The sequence below is a fragment of the Sinocyclocheilus rhinocerous genome, unplaced genomic scaffold, assembly GCF_001515625.1.
Source record: "Sinocyclocheilus rhinocerous isolate Xijiao unplaced genomic scaffold, SAMN03320098_v1.1 scaffold1296, whole genome shotgun sequence".
In the NCBI taxonomy this organism is placed as follows: Eukaryota; Metazoa; Chordata; class Actinopteri; order Cypriniformes; family Cyprinidae; genus Sinocyclocheilus; species Sinocyclocheilus rhinocerous.
In genome coordinates this window covers 653,771-677,386 of record NW_015659405.1, presented here as the reverse complement: position 1 = coordinate 677,386, position 23,616 = coordinate 653,771, and the positions used below count along the sequence as shown (strand labels likewise).

At 33.9% G+C, this 23,616-nt stretch overlaps 1 protein-coding gene across 1 annotated transcript in view; it reads left to right on the top strand.

The window, feature by feature from the left end:
* Positions 1–23,616, top strand: part of LOC107723849 (glutamate receptor ionotropic, NMDA 3B-like) — an 83,813-nt gene that overhangs the window by 1,073 nt on the left and 59,124 nt on the right. The window lies entirely within an intron of this gene.

Genomic DNA, 23,616 nt, shown 5'->3' with positions numbered 1-23,616 from the left:
TGTGTTTTACTTATAATGTTTTTTTTAAATAGTTGTAAACCCTTATAATTGTAACAACAAAATAGTTGTACAACATATTGGACAATTTCATACAAAAATGAAATAAACATGAAAAATACACTTATCTGTTATAAATCAGTGGAAATTTTAGAATTTTCGAAGACAAGATTCACCTATTTTAATTGTACTTTTTTTGTATATTTTGCTTGATTTATCAGTAGGGGACAATCTTAAATAGTAAAGCCTGTAACTACTAAGCCACTGTTACTGTTAAAAGTAAACAACTGGTTAGCTTATAGAAACATCGTCATGATATAATTTTTATAGTAAACACTTTCTTGTGTCATGACCTTGAGCACAAAGCTAATAATGACTCAATGAACTGTATAATTCATAAACCTGTTACTGTCATCCGTGTTATCACTGTTATGTTTAAGGCATAGCTAAATCCCAACATGTATTACATTTTTAGATTATTATATATTTTGCCTGTCCTTGACAATGAAAATGTGTCACTTATGTAATTTGGATCCACCAGACTGGACAGGAATCCACTTAACAAAATAATAGTTAAAATATGAATTGTAAAATCTAGATGAGTAATTAGATACACAGCACAAGACAAATTTCCAAAGATGGCAGGCTTATTATAATCGCCAAATCAAGGTGCATGTAAATCAATTTATGTAAGACCAACTAATTAACCACCATGCCCTCAATTTATATGCTAGCCAAAATGGCCTATACGATTCAGAGTTATATTTTATTTCTTCACTCTCTATGATGTCAATGTAGATTTATTTTTTTTTTGGTGGAGATTTTGGCTTCACTCTGAGATGCAGCTTGATGTTTCCCTCAGGTCACAACAGATCTCCTCAGCTTGTGTGTTAGGTTTGTGTTTGGACTTTTATGATGCACCTGCTCTAGGTGTGTTCCCTCAAGCAGAAATGTATGCCACATTGCATTACACTCAGTCAGGTATGTCATAGGCTGAGACAGTTTCACAGACATCAGTGTCAAATGAGATGTTCTGCTAAAATGCTGGAGTTAATGATATGGCCTAGAATACATTAGATGGTTAAAATGACATTTGCATGAAGCAGCTGTGCTGTTTGCATATAATTGTATTTCTCTTGTTTGTTTATTGTCATGTTTGATTCTGAATTGTTGGCATACATAATGATATATTATGGAGTTCATTTAAGTGTATTGGATATTTTGCACCTGTCTTGGCTGTGGAGGGAAGCTTCATGTGCTGGTGTTCATTTGGCATGCAGCACTGGCTGAAAAGTGCTTACATCACATTTTTTAAAAGACATACATTTGTCTTGCTTAATATCCATCCATTAAAATCACTTCAGGGGCTTCTTAACTGCTGTACAAATATTTAGTAAAAAAAAATCCAGTGAAATTCTCCGCATCTAATCTTTCAACATGATCTCATGAGAATTCGTATGTATTTTTATGTAAAGTGTGGTTCTACCACACGTACATTTACTTACATTTGCATAGATGCTGAAATGTACAATACTGACGTATTTACAGCATCTAAACATACAATACTGACAGCATCTAAAATATAATTTTATTTTACGTATGAACAACTTTACAGACGTACCAATGTACAGACGTACCAATGTGTACAAATTTATTAAACAAAGTTTACTTATGTACTTAATATTGAATGATAACATTTCGTTCTGTTCTGTGATTTCTGCTGCCAACTCATTTCGAAGGATTATATTGTGTTAAACAAGACTACACTTTAAAACCCTAAAATTAGTCATATTTTTAATCATTTAGTTTTTAATCAAGTAATATCTATTTTGTTTGCCATGGGAGACATGCGGAAACTGACAACAGAACCATAAAATACACCAAAATGCAACATAAAATCACAAAATTAATCAATTTTATTTGTGCAGTAATCCAAGTCTTCAGAATCCATATGATTGCGAGGAACAGACCCAAACTCAAGTCTTTATTCAGCGATCTTCATCTCCATCCTCAACAGCGGCCACAAGCATCAAATCCAGCAATCGTTAATATAATTAATATAATAATTTAATTTAATTTAATTTGAGCTATTCTGATTCTGCTTATCAATTCAGTTTCTTAACGATTCCTAGTTTCGATTCCAATAAGGTATAAAAAATGAAGTCAAACATTTAGATATCAAACATTTATTTATTTATTTTTGCAGAACATTCTGTTGCAGCTGAATACCAAAAATCAGCAGCCCAAAGAACACTTGCACAAGGAAATTTTGCCTATGGCTTTAACAAAAATAAGACAGCAAAAACATCTAACTAATATAGATTTCAAACATTATTAAAGTAAAGTAAACAGTCATAAAACAGTAATAAAAGTAAAGAGTAAGAAAATAAGATCAAATAAGCAATAGCACAAATAAACAAGTTCAGATACAGAAATGAAATGTAAAATAACTATTTTTATAAATAAAATAAAGATTAATCCTTTTTGAAGTTACAAAAGATCAGTGAGTGATTTTCTTTTGTTCTTTGAATAGCATTAATGGCACAGGCGGCAGCAGGAATATTGCGCTGCTGTCCCTTTAAGACTGAATGCACAGATGTGTATTTGTCCATTCATGCACTAGAGGACATGAAAGAGAACTCAGAAAACTCGACTAAATGAGAGGTGACTTTTGGTGTGTGCGTTGTTTTTGATTTCTTGTCTTCTTGTGCTTGAACAGTTTAAAATCGCATTAAAACACTCACAGGAATTGATAAGAAAAATTGAAATGCATGTTTTAACGAATCCATGGTTCTTAGAAATACAGATCTGGTTCTCAATAGCCAACCCTACTTGATACAACTTTAAAAAATCACCACCTCAAGAAGCTTTACGACAGCTTTTCCAGCAGTTTTAACCAACACTCATTGGCTCTCACCTGCTGCATCACAGATTGCGACATGCCATGTTTTCGGGTGATGCACGTTTGACTGAGAAATGCGCACCTTCACAGAGTGGACTGGGATCAGATTTTTAGTGATTAACAACTTAAATTCTGCTCTGTACCACACACACAACTATTGTATTTCCCCAGAGAGGACTGTGACTGCACACATTGTCATTTGGACATATAAACAATGAGACCAGACTGAATCATTCTTCTTAAATGGAAAGACTTAGATCTTACCAATTGTTTGAGATTGAGCTATACCTCCAAAAGATGTTGTCCACTGTCGGATGAATGAGTCATGATGCTGACATTGGACAAGCATCACAGGAAGATCAGACATTGACAGATCTCACAGTGTAGGCTGTAAACCTCCGTCTATGTCTTTCTGCAATCTGCCAATCAGTGTGAAAGCTCACAGTGCTCTACTCTAGTGTGTAACATCGCTCAGGCAAAAATAAAGGCACAGTGATAATAGGACTTGTGAACTGGCTGCTGCTGTAATGCTTATGGGATGCTCTGGAGCTCCGAGCCGCTTGGATCCTGCTTCACTTGATCTGCTAATCTTGCTTTTTGAGGAGAAATGTGTGTTGTTCAGCAGGCTGGTTTTTGCCTTGTGTTCTGTTCATCAATTGTTTGAGCTCCATGCGGAGATGCGGACAGGGCAGTGATGCAGTGTGAGGTTTATTTTATTTATTTTTTTCTCTTTCTCTCATTGTTTTCTTCCTCACAGTTTGCTTTGTGGTGGATGTTTCAGTTCTGTTCTGTGAGAGGTCCAAAAGACCCCAAGGCCTTTTTAATTGACCCCAAACAGAAACAGTGTTACTATAGTGGGTCACAATGGCTTTCTGAGTGCATGCTTACTTGGTAATACAACAGAAGGGGAAGCTTCAATAATCTCAGCTGGGTTTCTATTAGATCAGAGAAGCAATTTGATGGAAAAATAAGAAGTTACAGGGATAGTTCACAGTTACTCACCCACAATTGTTGTCTGTTGAATATAAAAGAAGATATTTTGAAGAAACAAACACTTCCTGGTCCTAAATGTTTCGCTATGGAAGTCAGTGGGGACCAGTAATTACTTGGTTACCCACATGTATTAAGATATTTTCTTTTGTGTTCAGCAGACAACAACTTGTGGGGTAAGTAAATGATGACAGAACTTTCATTTTTGGGTGAACTATCCCTTTAGTTGCTGTTAGACACAGCAATGCAATCAGAAGGTTTAATACAATAAAAAGCTATTTTTTATACCTCTAAAATGTGATGTAACCACCAAGTAAAAAGTAATAACATGTTTTCCTTAAACCTTGCATACATTTGAATCTTGATTATTATTCTCAAAAATGTTTAAAAATATATTATATTATTTTTAACAACTATTATGAATGAATAATTTGTAAATATCACTGTAAAAATTATTTTCGAAGTTGGAGTACGTTTTACAAGAAAATACTATTTTAGAAATATTTCATGTATCCATTTCGTCGGTCATCCGACGTGACGTCTCCGTTCCCTCCTTCAGGGAACGAGGGTTACCATACGTAACCGAGACGTTACTTGCCATTCCTTTGTTATCAACTGTGAAATTTACCAGCCATTTCTGAGTGAAAATTGTTTCTATAACAAATTATTTCAGTGTATTTGGGTTGTCATAAAAAGGTCAAATTATATTTTAAGTGATGATATAGTTTAAGAGACACAAGCCTGAGGGTCTGCAGGGGTCTTATATATATATACATATATATATATATATATATATAATTTACCGTTTTATGTTCTACGTGTTCTACATTACATTCTGCATTTTGGTTGCATGTTGGTTTTCTATATACACTATTGGTCAAAAGTTCAGATTAATAATTTTTTTAATGTTTTTAAAAGAAGTCTTTTATGCTTACCAATGCTGCATTTATTTGATCTAAAATACAGTAAAAATATATTTTTACTGTGATATTGTGAAGTATTTTTACAATTTAAAAGAACTGTTTTCTATTTTGATATGTTTTAAAATGTAGTTTATGTCTGTGATGAATTCAGCAGTAATGGCTACTGATTTTTCAGAAGTCACATGAGATCCTTTAGAAATCATTCTGAAACATTAACATTAACAAAAATCTTAATTATTCCAACCCTTTGACCAGTAGTGTGTGTGTGTGTGTGTGTGTGTGTGTATTACAGATATATTTGTTCTTCATCCCATCAGCGCTCACATACCAGCTGCTTGCATGAACTCAGTTAAAACAACAAATGTTCTTTCTTTTCTTTAATTTGCAGTAGAAATGTAAAAGAATGACCAGAGGGGATGCCGTAAAATGAAAGAGGAACCAAGACCACAGAAAAACCCAAAACACAAAGCTCTTTATTATGTGGAGTCTATATCTGTACAGCCGAAGCAATGTCATGCTGTGGAAGTATGCTATAAAGACCTACATAAAAAAAAGAGCCTTCCATTGACTGTTGCAGAGCTCATAAAAGCGTCCCTTTATTTTATCACAGTTTATCACAACACCATAAAATTGATCACAATCCAATAAGAGAATTGTTAAACTGGCAGTTCCTAAATGGGCAGTATTCAAGCGTTTGATTAGAAACCCTCTCTGCACACCAGCAAAGATTATTAAGCCAAAAGCATCTAGATTTTTTACCCCAATCCGCACTGTGTGTGTGAAAGGTCCTACGTTTAGTTTGCTTAACACAAAATATGTGAGATTTTAAAGGTCACCCTTGGGCAGAACTCAAGACTATTACTTGCTCCATGAATTTATAGATCATAAAATCCAGGTCGTCTCTGAAACAGCACCAAATTGATCCAGAAATTGCAAAAGACTCTAGATACTTTGATAAGAAAAAGTATGCAGTTCAATGCGTTTTTGTTGCTGAACAGTTAAAGAAACGTAACTTAATAGAATCAGCTTCTTTTGAAGACATGAATGGCCAGTAAGCGCAAGCCTTGTGCTTCGTGTTTTGCTGATTGTTGGTTAAACATTCAAAGTTCAGCAATTTATACTATCTAGTGGTCATTTATTATTATGAAATGGGTTTTATTTTAACACCAGAATTGCAAGGTGAACATTTATTAAGTAACATATTGTTAGCTAGTGGTGGATACAATGATGTCTCGTCCCAGGAGCTTAAAGATGCACGTTCCTGCTATTCTCCCATTTTGTTGAAATGATTCACAATTGTTTGATATGAAAGATCCATAAATATCACTACTTTTGAACTCAATATTCCAAGTGTTTCAAACCATGACTCTGTTGGTTTTCCTTTTTCACTGCGTTTCCTAAACTTCCCTATTCCAAGAAATAACCTCCATGGATTGCCTGATAACTTGGTGGATACAAATCAGAGCTGTTAATACAAATAAATCCCAGGCAGAGGTGAATCCCATGTGCTATCTTACTACTGTAATTACTGAGATCACAATCTTTTCACTGCTGTGACCTTGAACAAAGCGCTTATCCTCGCGCTGGTCCAGAGGGACTGACCCTGAGATTGCTGTACTGTGGAGCCTTTTAGATAAAAGTAATGTTGCTTATCATTGTGGTACAGTGATGGGTAATGTGTTTCTCTAATTCTAGAGAGGAAAAAGCATGTCCCAAAACTTTACCTGCCATTTGTTTTAAAAATAGCATCAATTCCACTTCGATATTAATCAGAGATCATCAGTAGATTGTTATTCAGACAAATGATACATTTCATAATATATTTTAACCCCACTCCAAAACCTTTCCTCAGACCAGAAATCAATACTTCATGTATATTAAAAATGGAAAATGTTTTATGACAAAAATATTTCATGAAATGTAAAATAGATGAAGAATCTATAAGTTCATATCAACGTGTCACTCTGGTGAATTTAATTTAATTTAATTTAATTTAATTTAATTTAATTTAAAGCTTAAATTTTCTGTGACCATGATATTTCATTCAAAAAGTAAATAATTTCCCTTATTTTATAAAACAAAATTGCTACTGTATTTCATACACAAGTGGTTCATTAGAATATCTTGTTATATTTTATCAACATCTTGTAGTTTCATATCATTAATTATAACTGAATGCTAGATTTGCAATTTTTTTTTCATGACAATACTGCAGATTTATTTTAGTATCATTGTGATACTAGCAAGTTTTCTGCTTATGTGTTAATTTTAGTTAAGTTTTAATAATTTTGTTGTGTTTTTGTGTTTTTATTAGTTTTTGTTGTTTTTCAGTATATAAAGTTTTTATTTATTTATTCAGTTTTAGTTAATTTAGTACATTAAGTTCAGCTTAATGATTTTATTTCATATGTGGATTTAAATGTATTAATGCTTGTAGACATGGTTTGATGCCAATTTACATATTACTTGTTCTGGTTAAACACAAGTATAATTTTATTTACAAGTTAACTTTTTGATATTCTGAGACTGTTTATATGCTGGCTTTAGAGATGTTTTTTTTTCATAATGTTAGAATAGTTAAAGTGAGAGCTGCTCTTGAGCAACACATCGCCAAACTTTAACGCATCAATCTTATTCTCAGTTCTAACTGAATTATAATTGACTCCCCCCAATTTCAATATATGTTGCAATAGAGTCAGGAGTTATTTTTGACACAGAGATCAGCGGAACGCAAAAATCGATATGAATTTAATCGAAATTCCAGGAGCCAGTTATTGGGCAGGATGATACGGTGTGTTGAAGAGAGCGTGCTCTTTTACTAGCTGTTAATTTGAGTGATATACACTCTCCATGACCTCAGCACTCAAACCTTACCTGAATCTCAGCACGGGAACTGATTCACCACATGAATCCTTCAGAGATTGTCTGAGATGTTTCAAGTATGTTTACATCCAGCCTCCCTCAATCCACTGCCTTACCTAAACCTCAACAAGCGAGTGATCAAGGAGGTCTAAAATACCTGGAGAGAGCGATCCGTTAGCATTCCCATTCATCTCAAAGAGAGAAGCTTGGCTGACAGAAGCAGTCCTAGGACTGGGGAAGTCCAAGATAAATGACGTCCTGACAGATCTGATTGCCTGATGGCACCATGAGAACAGTCTCCAGTGCTTCACTAGCGGCGCATTAGATCTCTTGCTCCAGGCTAATGCGTGAGCTGTGACGTGAAAACCAGCAGACGGGGAAAACACAAGTCTATTTCATGCTTTTAAAACCATCTAAAATTGGACACTGGTGAAACGTGTAACATAATGAATTTTTGATTCATGTCATCAGTACACATCTGCTGATGAATGGCCATCAGTGGAGCAGCAGAAGACATAGAACTTGGAATGATTTGCATGAGTACAAACTTTTTGATGCCAAGGACCACTAAATATGATGATCTCTTTGGGACCCAAATTTTCTCAGGGTCCCCCTTTTAAAAAGGCAGGTATGGAGCACTGCATACTTTTTAGTTATCGTCTCTCAAAACCAAATATTTTCCATTTGCTTGTGGATTATTGTAGAAAATAAGCGACCAAGTAATGAACAGAAGTTTCTGATTCTTACACGTTTTGTTCTTATTAATGCACATAACTTTCAATGATTCTGTCAATGATACAATCACTAGAAGTAAAAAGCTAAGTGTAGGTTGTAAACGAACTAGACTTCAAAGTCACCACCATTAAGCATCCGACAACTCTTTCAGTCTTTATTTCAAAATATTTTCCCTGAAAGCTGCAAGATTGTGATTATAAACACAATGAGGCTGTAAAAGCAGACTGGTTGAGTATATGAGTTTACCTGCACAATATGATGACTTTTAATGTCCTCTGTTGTCCCATTTAGCCACTTGTTGGCAACCACCTTTTTCAAGACGAGTAAATGCAATTTTACAGATCTTCTTTATGCACCAAGAGCTTGTAACACTCCAAAGAGAAAGGAAAAATTGAAATCGCATCATATGACCCCTTTAAAAAAGGGGTATTACTGACAAATTATATGTTGTAGAATAAAATGTGAAAATATCTTGACCCAAGACATTATTTCAGGCATTTAACTAAAAACTGATTCAAAAAACCTGTTGACTACAGCACGATGGAACCAGAAGGGTTAAAATGCAAACTCATTTCTGGGTTTTGGCCTACAAAAATATGTAATCCCTGCAGCACTCTATATTTTTGTGTTTAAAACCCATTTATTCTATTTTGGAAATATTATCTGTGGAATATTTTTTGTGTTTACACACACTATTATTGTTAGATGTATAAGCTTATTGAGATTTTGGTCCAATTAAAATGCATTTGTACTTTAATATTAGATATCAAATATCAGGTAGAATTTGCTAAATAATGCTTTACACAACATATTGTCAGAAAGTCCTCAAAAAAAAAAAAATCTGAAGGTGATGGTGAGGAGAAATTGTTAAGAAAGATTTAACATTTAGAGCCTTTTCCCATAAACATTGAGTTCTTACTGTTAAAAACTAGGGATTACCAACCAGTCCTCTGAATGATATTTTAAACAGTATTCATGCCAAATTTTTAGTTTTTGCAAAATATCTGAAGATATTTAATTTTATAATAAGTTAACAAAATGAATGTTGAAAAATAAATGTTATAAAATCATAGTTTATCAGTCAGATCCTAGTTTTAAAATTTCCGGATTGACCAAATTAGATGGTACTTGAAAGCTTGAAAGCCAGTGTTCACTGTTTATTTTGTTGTAGCATAGATATTCTACTAAATATCTCTTTTGTGTTCCACATAAGAAAAAAACGGTTTGGAACAATGTGAGTGAGTAAATGACGATACACTACCAATAATTGTTCATTAAGTACTCATTAAATAGAAACAGATTTAACATCAGCAAACTGAGACATGCTGCTGTAACCATCCCAGACTTACAAGACCGGCCTTCGAATTACAGCCGGTGCCCTTGACATCCTCACACCATTGCAGTTGTGTAATTCCCCTCTACCTGACGCTCTGTGTACTGTCTGGATCTGTGGTGACTACTCGCTATGTCAGAGCGAGGCAGACTTGATGAGCAGTGACTTGATAAGTAAAAAATTGAAGGAGTCCCAGAAAAGAAGGCTGTAGAGGTGTAGAGAGATAAGTTATACCAGTGCACAGGTGTGAGACAGTGATAGGCAGCATTGCCTCCTGGGTACAAGACGTGTCCGGGAGATTTTCCCTCCTGATGTTTGGAGGTGACAGTGTGGCCTCTGTGGGAATTTGTTTGGCCTGTACTAACCGTATACCGGCACTACGAGGGAACCCAATGACCAGTTTAATAGCGATTTCCTTTAACTCCCCTAACACATGTGCGAATTAGCATGAATCTTTGTTAGAACATATGCTTGTTAAATGTTTGGCTTAACTGTCTAAAGAACGATTCCCTCTTGGCTAAACAAAAGCAGATGACTGTTAAATTCAGATTACATTTTGCACATTTAACCATCAACAACTCAGATTTATGAAACATCCGACTTTAAAGGAATATCCTGGGTTCAATTCAAGGTAAAGTCAGCATGAAATTAAAATGTACCCTGTTTTGTAAATACATATTATATACCTTGTTGTGAATGACTGATCCATGTATATAATTAAGGGGGCGTTCACACTTTTTTCAACTAAAAACAGAAATTTTTTTATGGCCTGGAATGCATAATATAGTATTTAGTCATTTTCACGGATCCATGTGAATGGGGATCATTTTGAAAACATTGTCATCTGTACGGAAAAACTTTTAGTATATCGTTAACTGTTTTAATATCGTTGTCATGTAAACGTATCCTGAAACAACAGACTTCTCTCTGGTGACGTATGCCCATCTTCTCCAATCATTTAAAGCCTTAAAACTGCACCTTTCTTACAGTCGGCTGCAAGCTTGCATTCATTTTTGACTGCAACGCTCACAAGTCCCCACTATAAGTTTTTTTCTTAATCACACATACATCACAATATGGAAGAAAAGTTGAGTTTCATTGCAACTTTAACCTCTATTGACAGCAATAGTGTCAATATTGTTGATTACCACAAAAACCTTGTCTTTCATTTTCATGTAAAGAAGAAACCAAGGTGAGGCACTTAAATGGAAATAAATCTGGACAATTTTGTAATGTAATGTAAGATTGAAAGTTTAAAAAAAAGTTATGAAGCTTATCACTTTAATTGAATTAAATTCTTTAACGTGAATTAATCTGTTAAAACGTACAAGCTGTAAAGTTGTTCTTGTGATTTTTATAGTCATTTTAGGGTTTATGACACTTCATTGTCATGGCAGTGGAGAAAGGTTTAGAACAGTAAGTGATTATTTTCCACACTAACATTTATGATTTGACCCATTTTAATTACCTCACTGTGCTTTTTCATTTAAAGAAGACAAAATCCCTTTTTTTATGTGCTAATCAACATGCAACAAACCTCTTGTACTTCTCTTTCATTTGTGTTTTTTAGAAATGTGTTGTTTTGTTACCTGCTCATTGATGATTTGGCATTTCTTGGGGTTTAAATTGGCTTCACTTCAACCATTAAAGTGGTTTGTAATAACCTTGATATACTACCTATGTGCTAAACAAGAGAAAAAAGTCCTTAATTTGGCTGCTTACCAACTGCTGTCTACAAGCTTAATACTTTAGTCTTGATAATTAATATCCTTAAAAGACCCAAGGGCAAAATAAACATTTATCCACCACAATGCTTCTTTTTGCTCAGATTAAGCGCTAGAATAAATTTTAAGTGTCTGGCCATGAGAGAGTATCTGTTTATCAATGATAGCTATTTAGTCTTTAATTGAAGCAGTGATTTACAATAATTGGATGGGCTAGTAACTTGAATTCTGGTAACTGAGTAACAATTAGAATAAAAGCAAGCGACTAAATACTTAATATATACTTTAAATAAATGCATGCTTTTTCTGAATTAATACACCCAAAAGGAACATTCATTTACTCGCCCTAATGTCATTCTGAAATAAGACTTTCTTTCATCCAAAAGAAGATATTTTGAAGTCCATACAAGTTATTGGAATCCAAAACATCATTGGACCCTTTTGACATTAGCTCTTTCCCCACCAGCTTTTTTTCTTTTTTCTTTTAATAGTTTTAATAGTTTTTTTCTTCGCCTGTGTTTTGATCGAGAGATTCACTAATCTTTCAGAAGATGTGTTATAGCGCCCCCTACCCTAAGCTTCACAGTCCTGTGTTCTGGCGCCCCCTACTGTATAACAGTAAAAACATGAAAAGCCAAAAAATTCCATCAATGTAGGGGAAAGAGTTAAGTTGGCACTTGGAAATGATTTGGTAATCCATATTTGTGTGAAAGAGTTTCTGGGGAATCTCCTATTAACTCTTTTTCCCTCCATTTACAGAATAACGCTTGCTCGCCATTGACCGAATTTTCCAGCTTTCCTTGTTTTCACTGTTGTATGATAGGAGGTGCTATTACACAGGACTGCGAAGCTTTTAATAGAAGTTATTTACTCCATCTATGTTTTGAGCATCACTCTGAATCTGATCCAGATGTAGTCTTTAACAAAAGTGTGATTTTCTCAGCTTTTTGTTCAAAATGTTACTTGCTTATACGAAATGTTAATGCTGGGGAAAGAGTTAATGAATTTTCCTATGAAAATGAAGCTACGACTGCTTTGAATTTTAAAATGTGTCTATTTTTTTCTGTTTTGAGCCTTTTCTTATTCCTCATGAACTCTTCTTCTTCTCTGTTCATCTACTCCATTACTCATTGATTCCCTTTTTTATTCATCTACTCTTCTGCTCTCTGTATGAATGAGTTCCGCTGAGTAGGCTTTGGCAGGTTGAAGCGTGAGATGGGCTCTGCATTTCTGCCCTCCTTTAAAACTAATCCTTTGTTTTTCACTCTGACTGCAAACTATTTTTTGGCAAGCGACAGACTCATTGGATTCTAGCAGGGCAGCGGAACCTGCCAAAGCCTCGTCTCCTAACACAGCGCTCTGATATTAGCCAATTCTTTGTCATGTTGTGCTCCTGCTGTTTGGGTCGTGACCGCCATTTTCTGAACACCGCACCGTCTGAGCTTCTGTTCTGATGCGTCAAAGTCTGGGTTGCCCACGTGCCTTCGGCTGTCGTCTGCCAGGGGTCTTGACAGAGGCTGTGCTAAACTGGGGCAGCTCTGACCCAGTTGCTGTAATAGACTGTCAGGATAAAGGGGCTGATGACGGAAGCTTGAGACGAGCATTTCAAACCAGCCTCTTCTCACTGACCGATGTAGCAGCAGGGCTGGACTTAACAACAAGGACCCCCTTAGAAATTTGACATATGATGAGCTATAAAATACCACTGGTATATCATACCACTAAAATCGCTGTTTATTTTTAGCACTGTTCAAGGAATATTGTGGGTTCGATACAAGTTAAGCTTCAGCAACTGCATTTGTGGCATAATTTTGATTAGCATAAAAAAATTATTTAAATAAAATGCAAAAACTGAGGTTATAAAATTGAGGGGAAAAAATTAAAAACAGTTCTTTTACATTTGTTTGCAAAACTTTTGCACTTTCTCAAAAACTTACATTGGCTGACTTCCAAAATGCTCAGGAAAATTTTGCTGGAAACCGATGATGGAAATTATAATATGATGAAAAATTGATATTTTAATGCTTTTGCAACCAAATGCAAAATTTCCTGGGGGAAACGTAAAATGTCTGCTAGAAAACACAAACATTTTTATAGTTATGTAGAATACTTCGAAATGTAATTCCAAAAATAAATTGTACTTTTATATGAAAAAATTTAAATGTTTTCATGTATGCTTTCTAAAATTCCATTATAAATTATTATAATATAATATAATATAATATAATATAATATAATATAATATAATAATGTATTATAATACACTAAATTTTGGGGTCATTATTTTTTTTTTTATAAAATAATACTTTTATTCAGCAACGACAAATTAAATAGATCAAAAGTAATACTATATGTCAAATAAAGTTCTTTAAAAAAATATTAAGCAGCACAACTATTTTCAACTACTTAGAAATGTTTCACCAAATCAGCATATTAGAATGATTTCTGAAGGATCTGAATACTCGAGTATATGCTGCTGAAAATTCAGCTTTTCTGGAATAAATTACAATTGAAAATATATTAAAATATAAAACATTTTAAATTATTATTTTAAATTGTGATAGTATTTCAGAATATTAATGTTTTACTATAATTTTATTCTGTATAACTATAAAAACATTTGCATTTTCTAGCAAACATTTTACATTCCCCCGGGAAACTTTCTATCCACTCACAAAAGCATTGTAATATAGTTTTTTGCCCCACTTAATATTATTAATTCCATCACCAGTTTTGCGTCCACTTGCAAAAGTTTTGTGAGTATTTTGGGAAAGAGCCAATGTCATTTTCACAGGAGAATGCAAAAGAGAACACAAAAGCGTTGAAATACAATGTTTCTTCCCATCTAATTTTTCCTCATCACAATATCATACTAAAATCATGCTAATATGCATACGTATTTATGCACATATGCACATTGTCAGGAAATATACACATAAACACATATCTATGCTTTTTTAAATTTTATGGATTGGCCAAATTCATTTCCATTGTAGTGCTTTGTTTTTTTTGTTGTTGTTGAATTTTTTTGTGGTAATCAGAATTATACCACAAGTTTAGCTGTCTATTGAGTTTGAATTTGCATGTACAGTATTCCTTTAATGCAAGCCAGATAGTAAGGAAAAATTGAAAAGTTTTTGAGACTTAGCGAATGCAATGAGGCAGAAAGTCTCAACCTTAAATGGAAGACCTAAAATGATCTTTCAGTGTAAAATCACGATAATTGATGGTTTTAATGAAGCCTACACCTATCACCTCAAACTAAATTAACAGCAGAAAATAGCACGGTGCAATCTGGGGAGAAACCCAACTCTGGGAAAACTGTTTTGTGCTCGTGTGTGTGGTAAGATTTAGTGCAATTCAGTGTGTTATAGTGCAGTGTGTACTTTGTAATGCGATCTATAACTTCTAATTAAGAAGATGGAGCCGTTCAGCAATGAGATGTTGTTTGTTTATTGCTTTATAACAGTTTGTTGTGGTTTTTAAAGCAAATACACAAAATAATGATCTTTAAAATAGCATCATATGACCCCTTTAATGGAAGGTTTGTGGCTATGAGTTTTTAGCTCTCCTCAGCAGACCACAGGCTTTATTCAAAGCATACAGTATTTATCTGAAGTCTCCTTGCACAGTAAGCCAGCAGATTCACCAACAAAGCCAGCAGATATTAGAGAAAACAGAAATATATTGGCTAGGCTGGTTGATCAGGAAATATTTGGCAAATTGAGATTATTGGTATTCTCTAATGCCAGTTTGGATGATTAACAGAAGAATGATTGAACTTGATTAAACGGATCATGTTTTCTGGTTTCTGGCCCAAAGTAACAGGGTCGTAACCACTATGTCCATCCTGTAAAATACTGATCAATGGTCAGCAAATATGGGTTTGTCAGTGACAGATACACTCACAATAATACATTTTGTCTTGAAAATGCATCTTACATAGTTGATCCATATCATCTCTCTTCCAAAACATATTTGTTATCAGCTTGAAGGTCAATAAATATAATGTAATACAATTTTTTTTAAAGGGGAAATACCAGTAAAATTATGTTGAACAGAAATTCGATGTTTGCTTAATTGCAAATATATTACACATGACTACCATTTAAAACTTTGTGATTTTGTAATTAAAAAAAAAAAGTTTTTGTAAATAGTCTCTCGTGCTCACCAAGCCTGTGTTTATTTGATAAAAAATACAGTAATATGGTGAAATATTATTACAATTCAAAATAGCTGTTTTCTATTGTAATATATTTTAAAATGTCATTTATTTCTGTGTTGCAAAGCTACATTTTCAGCATCATTACTCCAGTCTTCAGTGTCACATGATCCTTCAGAAGCCTGCATGAAAGCATTTAAATGTTTTCATATAAAAGCAAAATTTACCTGTAATTACATTTGTATTAATTCATAATGTATAAACTCCATCGTGATGAACAGTACCATATTAAAGAACATTTAAAAATAAACAATTATGTTTTATTTACCCTTTTTTTATTACACTCTAAATGGAGTCAATATTATTTGCCATTGAAAAGCCCTTACAAGTCACCCACTATGCTGTACAGTTCTGTTCAAGAGCCCAAGACAGGATCTTTGGACCCTCAATCTGGTGTTCTTATTCTACAAGCCCTCTTTTAAGCTCTTTGGAAAGACCACTGTACCTTGGCCGAATGCGAGAGTTCGAGGTAAACACAGATACTGCCGTGTTGCAGCAGCTGTGGAGCAGCTAGGATTACTCAAGGGCCCAACAGCAATGATAATGAAAGCACATCAGAGCCAGCAGTCCTCCGGTGCCACATCCTTAGGAGTCCACATAATGATGTTGAACACAGACACATCTCTTTTAAACAGGGTTTATTATTAACACACAGCGAGACACAAAGCTGAAGCCAAGAAAATCCAGTCCATTCTACAAATAGCTCCTAATTTGCTCTTTAGTTCTCGTTATTAGACTAGTGCAACTGACTTCTCACTGACCCTCCTGCTGCCTACAACCTCCGACACAGTCATGCAGTCTTATAGACTTTCTTCTATTCAGATAAAGAGGGTCTGTGTCAGCCGAACAACTGCCATGAGATCAATGTGAAATCTAATGGATAGTTTCCTCCAGATATTATAGAACTCCTCCATCTAGATGCTGAAGCCTTTAGCACAGATGATAAAATGACCTCTCAAACTGTTAGAAAGCATTCAGCTAAGAAGAAATAAATGTAAATGAAGTCAAATCCTTTTTGAACTCACTTCAGCTATATTAAGAATGTAATAATGTGCTAAGCATACACTGTTTTTTATACCTGGAATTCATTTATAATTTCTTTCATTAATTCATTTATTTATTCTGAAGCAGAATCTCTTTTCATGTCAACAGACTGAAACATCGGACAATGGAAGCTCTTCTAGGTCTGGTTTGCTTTTATCTTCTGCATCTATTTATGATGCACATTGATCTCTCAGTCTTGTGAGAGCTAGAGGTATTAGATACAGTATTAATTATTCAATAAATAACAGAGAATGGAATAAATGGTCTCTTATAAACATTTTCATGCTATAGCTAGGTTAATGTATGTCATATAATAGTTTATCTAACATACAACATACTGTATTAGATAAACTATTATCTGACATAAATTAACCTAGCTATAGCATGAATGTTTTTTTTATTTATTGAATAATTAATATTTATATGCACAATACTTTTTTAAAGTTTGGGGTCAGTACGATTTTAATGTTTTTGAAAGAAGTCTCTTATGCTCACCAAGGCTGCATTCATTTGATCAAAAATACAGTACAAATATTTATTTTGTGAAATATGACTAAAATTTAAATAAAATGTTTTCTGTTTTAAGAAACATTTCTTATTATTATCAATGTTGAAAACTAATTAATTATTTAACTAATTAACATAAATGTTTCTGGAAACTGTTACATTTTGTTCAGGATTCTTTGATGAATGTAAAAAAAAAAGTTTTTTTTTTTTTAAATCAGCATTTATTTGAAATATAAATATTTTGTAAAAAATTGTAATGTCACATTTGATTAATTTAACGTGTCCTTTATAAATAAAAATACAAATTTCTTAAAAAAAAAACTAAAAAAAAACATGCTGTCCCTTTGAAAAAGTAGTGTATTTGTTGATTTTTTTTATTATAAATATTTTTTATTGAGACAATTTAGAGTATTTAGTTTTATTGAGCTATGTGTTTTGTCATGCTAAATGCATATAGATGCATATAATCTGCTGAGCTTATATCCCATTTTTTGTAATAAAAACTCAAAATAACCAAAAAATTTTATCTTTTATAAATATATAAATAAACATTTTGCATGCAAATAAATAGTATTTGGGTCCTTTATACAGCATAACAAAAAGTGCAAATAAACAATTTAGCATTTTAAATAATTTTCAAAATTTTTAGTGTTGGTCTTTCTGAACAGTTGAACAGGGCCCTGTTTTGTACCCTGTTCATGAAGCAGACATGAAATCCCATTCAGCAGTCACAATCTCTGTTCTCTTATAGCGTCAGTTTGCATGTGTAATAAATGCATTTTACACATTTTCTTGATTTTGTTGTTGCCAAAAGCTAACAACATAATTAATTTTACTCCACAAATGCCTGATAACAGCTGAACATCCTACTATTGTTATCAACGCTGAAGCAATGTAGCTTGTTCACTGAACGCTTGTTATTTCCTTTCTACGTTGTGACGCAAGTCAAGGCCGTACCAGTGATGACAGCAAATGCAATATGTCTGAGCTTCATGGATTCTGGCAGATTCCTTCACTAATCAATGAATTCTTTATTCTCCACAAGTCAGAATCATCATTCACCTCTTTGATCTGAACTTTGACTAAGACAAACTTTACATCAGATTTTGACATGGTTCTTTCTCATTCCACTGTGTTACAGGGCTTGCGTCTGTCGTGATTGATTCCCCTTTTGTCTAATGAAGCGTTGGGCTGCAGGGGTTGATCTTTGGTCTCATCAATCACAGTGTCAGTACAGTGACATTGGCTGCACACACTCATGTGAAGGCTAGAAAACACTGTAAAGAACGACACCGGTGGTATAAAGTCAGAAATGTTAGGGTGATACAACTGACTTGATATCATACTACAGAAAAAAAGCCTCATTAGTTGTAAAAAAACAAAATTACATCAGAGTAAAAGATCCTCAAAACTGTGTGTTAAGGTCAATAGGTCTCTTAGAATTAGGTCTGCATGATTAATCCAAATAAAACCAAAACTATCTAATCAAAAAGGCTCCAATTTAATGAAACAAATATATACGCTGTGTGGTTCAGAGTGAAGTGTGGCACTGTGTTCTTTTACACGCGAGCAGCTCATGAGCCAGTGTTTTCAGTGTCTCTGAGAGCTTGAATGCTGTTTCACTAATTAAGACAGCCATAAATAATAGTATTGTTAAATAAAATTATTATTATTAATATTGAAAGTAAGAAAAGAAAAAGAAATCCTGCACACCACTCTAACTTGCTGATACGAAATAACTTTAATATGCGACATTTCAGTCAACAGACCTTGAAAATTGAAGATTGAAAATTGAAAATAGAAAACTGTCATGATGCCATCTAGAGGAGGTGACTGTGATGGGATCCTTACAGACTCTCATTTAATTCATTTAATGTGATGTTTTTAATGTTTTCCAAAGATGAAGGTTTAAAGTGACACCAAAAATAAATATCTAGTATGGATGGTAAATTATAGATTGATGAGAAATGCTGTGAACAGTGATGGTTTCGACCCTGTTGATTGATTGATTGATTGATTGTCCTTTGCATTTTTGTGTTTTTTGGAAAGTATTTTTTTGTTTGTTTTTGTTTGTTAAAAAGTCTTAATAAGAAGAATAATAATCACATTTTTTATCGCAATCTCACTTTTTATCAGTTAAATTTTTTCCTCAAATCATGCAGCCCTGCTTAAAATATCAGATAATTTGATATTTTTATGACAAGGCAAGGTTGGTTCAGGTTGTAAAATGTCATGTGGTGCAACTCCCCAAAGACTGATAATTATGAATTAATCCATGATATTGTGAACAATTCTTTTAATCTTTAAACTATATGTATATAATAATTAATGTGGAGTTATGTCAAACAGAAGAACATATTTAATTTTTTCTTGATGGTTACACAACATGACATTTTTAGAATTATGAAATTGTATCTTTTTTTTGAAAAAGGTACAAAAGTTTTTGTTAAAACCAACATAAATACAAAGAATACATTTGTGAGAACTTGTTTTTAAAATCTATGTTTCTTAAAAGATTTTTCCTTTTCTTTGTTGTGGATTATTTTTATTGACCTATTTTCAAAGCTTTGTCAGCTGAAAATCAACACAAAGGTTTAACATTTTCTAAAACATGTTGGTAGCTGAGAACATGACAGACAAACCTTTAAAACATTATCCAGAGCATTTAGCAAAGATGTGACTTTGGCATGCTGGGATATTCTAATTGTGTGTATGTCCAAATTCCGTCGTCTCCTGCGGTGTAAAACTGCTCGTTTACTGGAGCACATTAACACACTTCAATGACGACGTGTTTCCCTAAACTTCTGCGGTCATTAACCTTCACCTTGAATTAGCAGCATCACTGAAGAAGAGCGTCGTAGCGTAAGATTGTTTTTTGGAAAGCTGGCTCTGGAATTCTCTTTATCTTTCCAGGTCCTTGGGTCAAATATTAGTTTGTTGTTAATTGGCTCTGATTGGCTTGTAAGCCGTGGCTTCTGTTTTCACCCGTTTAATCATTAATGTCTAGAAAGTGGATTAATTAAGATTAAAGGGGTCATATGATGCTCCCGCATAGTGAGGTAGATATGTGGGGGCGTGTTCGAACGAGCCGTTTTAGGTAGGTGTGGCTAACTCTTAACTTTTATAAAGAATATCTCTTTGGATTTGAGACTTTAGTCTTTGCAACTTTACAGATCTTCTTTATGCACCAAGAGCTTGTAACACTCCAAAGAGAAAGGAAAAAATGAAATCGCATCATATGACCCCTTTAAACACTTCCTCAGATGAGTAAGAAGAGACATGATCAGGCAGTGTTGAGGTGAACGCTATTTTCATTCCTTGTATTTGGGAAAAAGATCAAACAAATTCCCTTGTTTTAGTTAAAGGGATAGTTCACCCAAAAAAGTTGGTCCAAACCTGTATGAGTTTCTTTCTTCTGCTGAGCACAAAAGAAGGTATACTGAAGAATGTTGCTGTAGTAACCAAACAGTTGATGGTAGCCATTGATTTCCATAGTATAGAAGAATTTTCATTTTTGTGTGAACTATTATTACTGGAAATATTACACACTATTTCATCTCTCTCTCTCTCTCTCTCTTTATTTTTTTACTGTCAATTTCATTTATGAAGCAGTTAATTTATTATTAATTTATTTTTGTTGAATATGAATATATATTTAAATAAAATGTATTACATGATTTAATATATAGCTGAATTGTATAATTGTAATTATATAATTATATTAGTTATCTATTTTTATTATTTAATATTTATTTAATATTTGCTTTATTTTTATTTTTCAGAGACATTGAAGAAAAGAAACATTCCTGCATGCTTCTAAGTTAACAACATGTTTTAATATCCATAGCTTTTGTTTTTATTAGATTGTTTTATTAGTACTGAATTCATCTCTTCAATAAGTTCTGCATTGTTGCATTGGTTTTTCTACCAATTATACATGTACAGAAGTGCTGCCTTGCATTTTAGCCAAAATTTGATATCTTAGAAGGTAAAATAATGTTGCCTATCATGTCTTAAAATCCTATCTAAATAGGTTTTGTAACAAGGCTATTGTTTGAATGTTATGAACGATATTAGGTATGCTTTTAAATCGTGCTTATTTGGTCTTGATGCTTTTTTGGTGTAACGACTAAAAAATGCTTGAAAATGTTTCCCCTTCACTTCATGTCGTCCTGACAGAGATTTTCAAAACACTTATCATAATCCGTAACAACACACACACACACCAACCTCATCTATAATCCAGCAAAACTGTTTATTCTTCTCTGCTGTGTTTGAGGCTTTCTGTGGATCCAGTATTTGCGTTCAGGGCTTTAAGTCTCTATTTCTTTTTCTCGCCCTTCTGTCCTTGAACCCCTGTGTTCAGCGTCTGTGGGAATATCAAAGGATTTACACTTCAGCATAGTCATTCTGATTTTAAAAAAAAAGGAGAGGGAGAAAAAGGTGTGGAATCTTCCATTAAATCTCTTTTATCTCCCGGAATGTCAGTGCTGGCATTGAGGGATGAGCGCACTCAATCGGAGAAAGATAAATTTAAGAAAAGAGAGAAAGTAAAAAGTCAGCATCTCAATCTGTCCATGTGTCCAGCTCGCTTTGCGTGATGGGAAGGTTTTTAAAGTCAGTCTCAGCTGATGAGTTCTTAAGCACGGCTCTAGCACCACCAACAGCTCAAAGTTGAACTCATATTTATGCTAATAACTTTTGAACCATAAAGTTTAGACAGAAAATGATTTTTTCCTGATTCTTTGGCCCATGCCAAGTCAAATGGAGACCAAACTTTAAAATCATACGGGTCAAGATTTTTCGCAATTTTTAATAGTTCGAAAAACCTACTTTTTCTAACTCATCCTAGAAGGTTTGTCAGATTTTGACCAAAATTGGCTCAGATCATCTTCAGACTGTGCTAGCAAAAAGTTATGGAATTCAAGTTGATTAGTCAGTCCTTTCTCAAATAACATGCAAACGAATTCAATGAAGAGCACGGAAAAATGGAGATGACGCTATATCTCTGCAACCCTTTAGTGTATTCTGACAAAAGTCTTATGACAACCATGACCTGAGGCTACCCGCACAGTTTCGGCACAGTGCCACCTAGTGGTCAGGAGATATGAAAAAATTGCTATTTTGCTTATAACTTCTGGACAGTTTGTCCAAATATCAACCATTTTGGGCGTCGGCCATTTTGAATTTTGTTGTAAAATGCTATATATTACGAACATATTGGCGTGTTGTTACGAAACTCGGTATGTGCCTTCGGTACCATGCCTTGACGGTACTCAAAAGGTTTTGGGGCAGCGGCACCTTGTGGTCAAAAGTTATAATAAAATTTCCAAAAATGTTAATAACTTTTGATTAAATTAGCCCATTGTAATCAAACTGGTCTCAAAATATTCTTTGGGTCATGCCAAGAACATAGATACCAATTTTGCCATAGTCGGCCGAACTTCCTGACCGCCATTTTGATTTTTCTTTTTACTTTTTACTGTTTGTCTGATTTTTTACCGAATTCGAATCAGATCATCTTCAGACCATGCTGACAAAAAGTTCAATGGATTTCGTGTCAATAGACTAAACTGTTTTTGTATAGCACCGCAACAAAGTTTAAGCATGATGCCAATCTACGTCAGAGGCTGTATCTCTGCAAAGCTTTGACATATTGACACCAAACACTGTGTGTGCCATTGTCACCTCACACAGAACACACCACATCAATTTGATAACAGCGCCACCTATTGGTCAAAACTGATAACCCATTAAGTCATATTACTAGTTGTTGTATTTATGATTTTTCAGCCATTTTGACTAAAATAATCTTAAAATGGTTTCATTTACTTGCTGCAGTTGGTTTGATGCTTGCTACCTTGCTTCTGTAGTGCTTGGCCCCTTAATTGCTGCTTGCAGCTATATTTTTTCTTATTATTTATTTTCCCCTGATGTCAACTTATAATGTTTTTATAAGTTTACATATATTTTTGTGCCAGAAAAAGAAAAGTACAATACTCTTTTCCATCTTCTCGCTGACCTTTAGAATAAAACTGCCCATTTAATTGCTGATGGGCCTTTAAGAAATGCCCCCTTCACAAAGCAATCTGTACTTAAGCATGTTGCACTAAATCAAGGATCATGTTCAAATTAAACTTCAACCGCTCATTTCTAACTATGGGATCCTACAAAAGGATCTGCAGAGCAGTAGGTGCTACACACAGCCTGGACCAACACAAGGTTTCATGAACTTCCCTCATATGATCAATAGTTCTGCTTCTTGCATTTAAGAATAAAAATTATTTTGTGTTTTTTCATTATTACCTCACCTTTACTGGATGAGCCAAGTTTCTACTAACCCAGTAGGACATCATGTGGACAGTCATGTGTTGATG